The following is a 6,000-nucleotide window of genomic DNA, read 5'->3' as shown; positions in this document are numbered from 1 at the left end:
CACCAGAGACAGAAAGGATCTTGTGGGTCTGGCGGACGTGCTTGGCACAGAGCTGGCGGTGATAACGGGTGGCCTTCAGGCGGCTCCACTCCCTCCATTCCATTCCTTGTGGGGCCTGGTGGAGGGCGGGTGGCGGGGGTATCCCTGCAGCTGTCTCTGGCCAAAGGCAGCCCACTGTTAACCCTTGGTGTACTCTCCCTGCTGAAGTTCCCAAAGAGGGTGGCCTGCTCCCCCTGCATGGCACGTGGAGACCTCAGTCTACACTGGCCACAGCCTGAGGCTGGGCCCCACCCTGCCCAGCAGCCCAGCACCTCATCCCGCCCTGTCCCGCCCTGCACCCCACCCTGCCCCGCTCTGCAACCCAGCCTGCCCTGCACCCCGGCCTGCCCTGCACCCCGGCCCGCCCTGCACCCTGACCCTCCCTGCACCCTGTCCTGGCCTAGCACCCCATCCCTCCCTGCACCCCAGCCCGCCCTGCTCCTGACCCTGCCCTGCAGCCCCCACCCCCCAAGGCCACTGTCCCGGGAGTCAGGGGTTATGTGCTGACCCTCAGGTTATGTGCTGACCCCACTGACCCCTGAGTTGCAGGCCGGGCAATGTCAGTGGCTACCCTAGAGAAGCAGCCGAGGCCTAGAGCAAAGCTGACCGCTCCTAGACTCAGTTTCCCCACCTGTCAAAGGAGGTGCTGGAAATAGTAGAGTTCCCTGGGAGATGGGCAGAGTCTTACGAATGAAACCTGTGTCCACCGTGTGACCTGTCAGTTCCACTCCTAAGCATTTGCAAAGAGGAATGAAATCATCCATCCCCAGAAAGACTTCAGTAAGAATGTTCTGGGCCGGGTTCGGTGGGTGGCTTATGCCTGTAATCCCAACACTTTGCGAGTCCGAGGCAGGAGGATCAACTGAGCCCAAGAGTTTGAGACCAGCCTGGGAAAAATGGTGAGACCTTGTCTCTACAAAAAATTTAAAAATAAACTAGGTGTGTGTGGTGGATGCACCCGTGGTCCTAGCTACTCGAGATGCTAAAGCAGGAGGATCACCTGACCCAGGAGTTTGAGGGTGCATGAGCTGTGATGGTGCCACTGCACTCCAGCCTGTGTGACGGCGAGACCCTGTCTTTAAAAAAAAAAAAAAAAAAAGGCCGGGAAAGGCTCATGCCTATAATTCCAGCACTCTGGGAGGCTGAGGAGGGTGGATCACCTGAGGTCAAGAGTTCGAGACCAGCCTGGCCAACATAATGAAACCCCGACTCTACTGAAAGCACAAAAATTATGGCCGGGCACAGTGGCTCATGCCTGTAATCCCAGCACTTTGGGAGGCTGAGGCAGGCAGATCACCTGAGGGTGGGAGTTCGAGACCAGCCTGACAGCCTAACCAATATGGAGAAATCCCATCTCTACCAAAAACACAAAATTAGCCAGGCGTGGTGGTGGGCCCCTGTAATCCCAGCTACTCAGGAGGCTGGGGCAGGAGAATCGCTCGAAACTGGGAGGCAGAGGTTGCAGTGAGCTGGGATCACGCCATTGCACTCCAGTCTGGCCAACAAGAGCAAAACTCCGTACTAAAAAAAAGAGAGAAGAAGAAGGTCTTCAAATAGGAACCACTCCAAGTCCCCAAGTCCCCTTCATCCACAGAGAAATGGATAAAAAATCATGACGACTGTGCATGAAAGAAGCAGACACACAGGGTCTCGGGCCTCCCCAGAGCAGGCCAAACCACAGGGGCTGACAGGGCCCCCAGCAGAATGTTCTGTGGCCTGAGGAGGTGGTGGTTACATGCCGGGCGCATTTGCCAGAACCCTGGGCTTGTACACTTGAGACTGTTCATTCCACACAAAATAAATAAAATAGAAATAAAACTTGGGGCTGTGCGGCGGAGCCATGGGGTTGCCCGCTCTGCAGTGGTCGGCTGACCCCGGGATGCCCTGGCCGGAATAACATGGGGCACAGAGTCAGACCTGCATCTCGGATGAACATGGACCATTTCTTAGGATAAATATGTCCCATGAAATATTTAGGACGCATTTACACTGTAAGTTTTCATTGTTTAGCTAACATTTGAATTAACTGTGTGTCTTGAACTTTTACTTGCTGCATCTGGTGGCCCCACCCCCAGTTTATGGAGAGGACATGAGCTTGGAGCAGCGACAAGACCCCAGGTCCGTTCGTCTGTCTTCAGGGGGCTCCCGGGATCCAGGTCAGCGTGAGACCTGAAGCCTGGTGGGGTTGCCCCACGTCATGTGTGGAGGGCAGTGCAGCCAAGTGGCCGGGCCCTGACGCTCCTGAGGCCCTGGGCCCCCATGGGATGTCCCCTTGGGGGCCAAGCCCTGGGATCTGTGCTCCAGGCCGGCTGTATGGGAGATGGAGGGCCGGGCCTGTGCCCAGAGGCTGATCACCGCATGGTCCCTGGCAGGGTCTGGGATGGTCTCAAGGGGCTGGTGGGCTGGGGGCTCAGCTGAGCCACCGTAGGCAGCCCCCAGCCCCTGGTGGGAGAGGGAGGCAAAGAGTTAACCCCTGGCCCTGGGAGAGCCCTGCCCCAAGCTCAGGGCCGGCGTTTCAAGGCTGCGTGTCTGTGACTCCCTCAGAGGAGATAATCACGGCTTCTTGATATTTTCTTTCTCCTCTCCTGTGCACACCCACATATCAGGAGGACTCGCTGGGCATGAGAACTTTCCTCTGCCCTCCAAGGCCACAGCAGGCGGAAGGGGCCAAAGCTGCCTTGTCCGGAGCCTCTGTCCCCTCCCTGGGAGCACCTGGCCAGGAGCTGGGGCCACCGGGCTGGACCCCCTCCGTCTCACGTGCACACGTACCACCCAACACACACACCACACGTACATGCCACACATATATACACACCCCACACACCACACATGTACACACCACATATATATACACACCCCACACCACACACACCACATATACACACCCACACCACACACACCACATATACACACCCCACACATGTACACACCACATAGGTACCTATCCCACACACCACACACATATACACATCACATGATGTGTACAGCACTACACACACACACACCCACACACACAGCATACTACATGCACACACTCACTTGCAGAGCCTACCCCTTTCTCTACCACCTGGGTCTGGACCCCACACTCAGCCCAGGTCCTAGCCCCGGGTCTCAGGCCCCTGTGCGGTCACTGCCGTCCAATCCTGGGGGACGGGGGTCTTTCTCACTGAGGACAGGGCTGAGCTCCCCCAGGCTGAGGAGGGCCCTTCCACCTCCGACCCCCGATAAGCGGCTGCGGCCCCTGCTCAGCCTCCTTGGGTCCTTGGTGCCCTGAGCCGATGCCGGGGCCGACCCTCAGCAGCCCCAGTTAGGCTGGCCTTGGGTGGGTCTCTGTGCGTTCTTGTCCTCAGTTGAGTCTCTGTGCGTTCTTGGCCTCGGTTGGGTGTCTGTGCGTTCTTGGCCTCGGTTGGGTGTCTGTCTGTTCCTCTGGGAGCCACAAGAAGGCAGGTGAACTTGGCTCCACACTCTGCACCCAGGTCCAGCTGCCGGCACTGCTTGGTGGCCACCCAGGGCGAGGGTGGGACTGCCCAGGATCCCAGGATGCACAGCCCCTCTGCCCCGTGGTCCCACCGCCCACCCTCCTTGACACCCCGCCACCCCTGCTCGGGCAGCCACGGGGAGCTGTTGGAGGATGGAGTTCAGCACAGAAGGAGACAAAGACCCCCAGGGACAGATGGGGAGGGGGCCACCCTGCCGGGGCACTCTGGCCTCTGGACACCCCTGTCAACCCTCCCTGGTCAGGTGGTTCTGTTTTTCCTGGTGAGGGCGTCACGTGGATGGTGGGGTGAGGCCCCCACGCTGGGGGGGTCAGCAGTGCACATGATTCAGCCACGTCCACAGCTTTTCTTTATTTCAGGGTCTGTGGCCCAGGCTGGAGTACAATGGTGCAGTCTCGACTCACTGCAGCCTCGACCTCCCAGGCTCCAGCGATCCTCCCACCTCAGCCTCCCAAGTAGGTGGGACTACAGGCACCACGCCAGGCCAAGTTTTGTAATTTTTGTAGAGACGGGATTTTGCTATGATGCCCAGGCTGGTCTTGAACTCCTGAGCTCAGGTGATCCGCCCGCCTCGGCCTCTCAAATTGCTGGGCTTACAGGCGTCAGCCGCTGTGCTCAGGCTTCAGTGGTTCTTCGAGGAAGTTATATCTATACTTTAAACATATCTGTCCTTCTCAGAGTCTGTGAGAGGCGAGGATACAACTGTAAACAGGCTCCAGAAATATGGGCAGAAGGAGCAGCAGAGCTTTGCCGCTGCCTCTCTCCAGCAAGCTTTAAACAGCCATCGTTTCCACTTATTCCTGCTGGTAAAACGATACATTGTTATGACGGAGAATTGCCAGCACTGCAGAAAAGAAAGTTTTGCCACCAAAGGCAATCACTGTGGATCATGCCAGTTCCTGTCCAGCCCAGTTCCTGCACACTTGTGGGGTGCTCTGAGCCTGGACTCCACGCCAGCTCCCCTCTCCCCTGCTTACTCCTTTGTGCTTTCATTGCTAATAATTTCAGTCAGTTGTCTCTGCTCTGCTGATTTACTATTTGAAGTTATTTACAGCTTGATCTAAAGAAGCTTTGTGGCCGGACGCACTGGCTCACTCCTGTAATCCCAGCACTGTGGGAGGCTGAGGCAGGATGCTTGAGCCCAGGAGTTCAAGACCAGCCTGGGCAACATGGTGAGACCCCATTGCTACAAAAAATGAAAAGAATTATGCCAGGCACAGTGGCTTACGCCTATAATCCCAGCACTTTGGGAGGCTGAGGTGGGTGGATCACCTGAGGTCAGGAGTTTGAGAGCAGCCTAGCCAACACGGTGAATCCCCGTCTCTACTAAAATACAAAAATTAGCCGGGCGCGGTGGCGGGCGCCTGTAGTCCCAGCTACTCGGGAGGCTGAGGCAGGAGAATGGCGTGAACCCGGGAGGCGGAGCTTGCAGTGAGCCGAGATCCCGCCACCGCACTCCAGCCTGGGCAACAGAGCAAGACTCTGTCTCAAAAAAAAAAAAAAAAAAAGAAGAAGCTTTAATAGATTTTTAAAATTCATTTTTACTTTTTTTCTCCTTCATCTACCCAAGATCGTACTTTGTGTGAGGGAAAGTTTTTGAAGTAAATTTCATGACAGCACATCATTCAGCAGCGAGTTTCGGACCATCCGTTCCCATTTTTACAACGTGTGTGCACCCTAGGGTGTTTTCCCTTTAAAATTGTTGTTATATTTCACACATGCAAAAATAAACGCCAGGTGACATGAGGGGCACCCACATCCACCGTCCCGCTGAGAAACACGCTGACCGCCCCGAAGGGAGCCCCCGTCCTGCGGTTTCCTCCCGAGTCCTGGAATTCTAAAAACCGGCTCCTTCTGGGAGGCCTCGGGCTTTTCCTGCCAGTTCCACCTGGGAAAGCTCCTCTCCACCTGCCCTGCTCCCTCCAGGCCCCTCACGGCTCCCCACCCCCCACCCTGGGGCCTGTGCTCCTACATCTCTGCGGCCGCCCGACATTCCTCCTAATTTCCTGACCTTCCCCACTCCCTGGCAGGACGTTTTACTCCTTGCTCTCCTTCCCACTGGAGGGCGCACGCTTTCTAGCTGGCCGCGTGGGCAGGGAGAGGACCAGGTGCAGGCGCTGGAGGACAGGACTTGGAAGTCAAGCGGCGTCTTGGCCGCCCAAGGTTCCAGCACAAGCGCTCAGAACCCCTGATTCCAGGGAGCTCCCAAAGGTCTCATTCCCCTCTGGGGTCTTTGCTGGCCGAGGGCAAGGCCGGGTGAGGATGGAGAGAAGCAGCGCCTGCCCACCACTCACCCAGAGCTGGGAGGGGCCAGGATTCAGCACCCTACAGGGGTGGGCACAGCAGATGCTGCGGGGACCTGGTGCTGAGGGCCTGGCTCCCACTCCAGCGTGGCCTGGTGGCTTCTCCCCAGTTGGGGTACCCTGCACAGGGGTTGTGGCGCCTCCCAAGGGCCAGCCCTGCC

Source organism: Macaca nemestrina, chromosome 9 (genome assembly GCF_043159975.1).
Source record: "Macaca nemestrina isolate mMacNem1 chromosome 9, mMacNem.hap1, whole genome shotgun sequence".
NCBI lineage: Eukaryota > Metazoa > Chordata > Mammalia > Primates > Cercopithecidae > Macaca > Macaca nemestrina.
Note: the sequence above shows the minus strand (reverse complement) of the source record.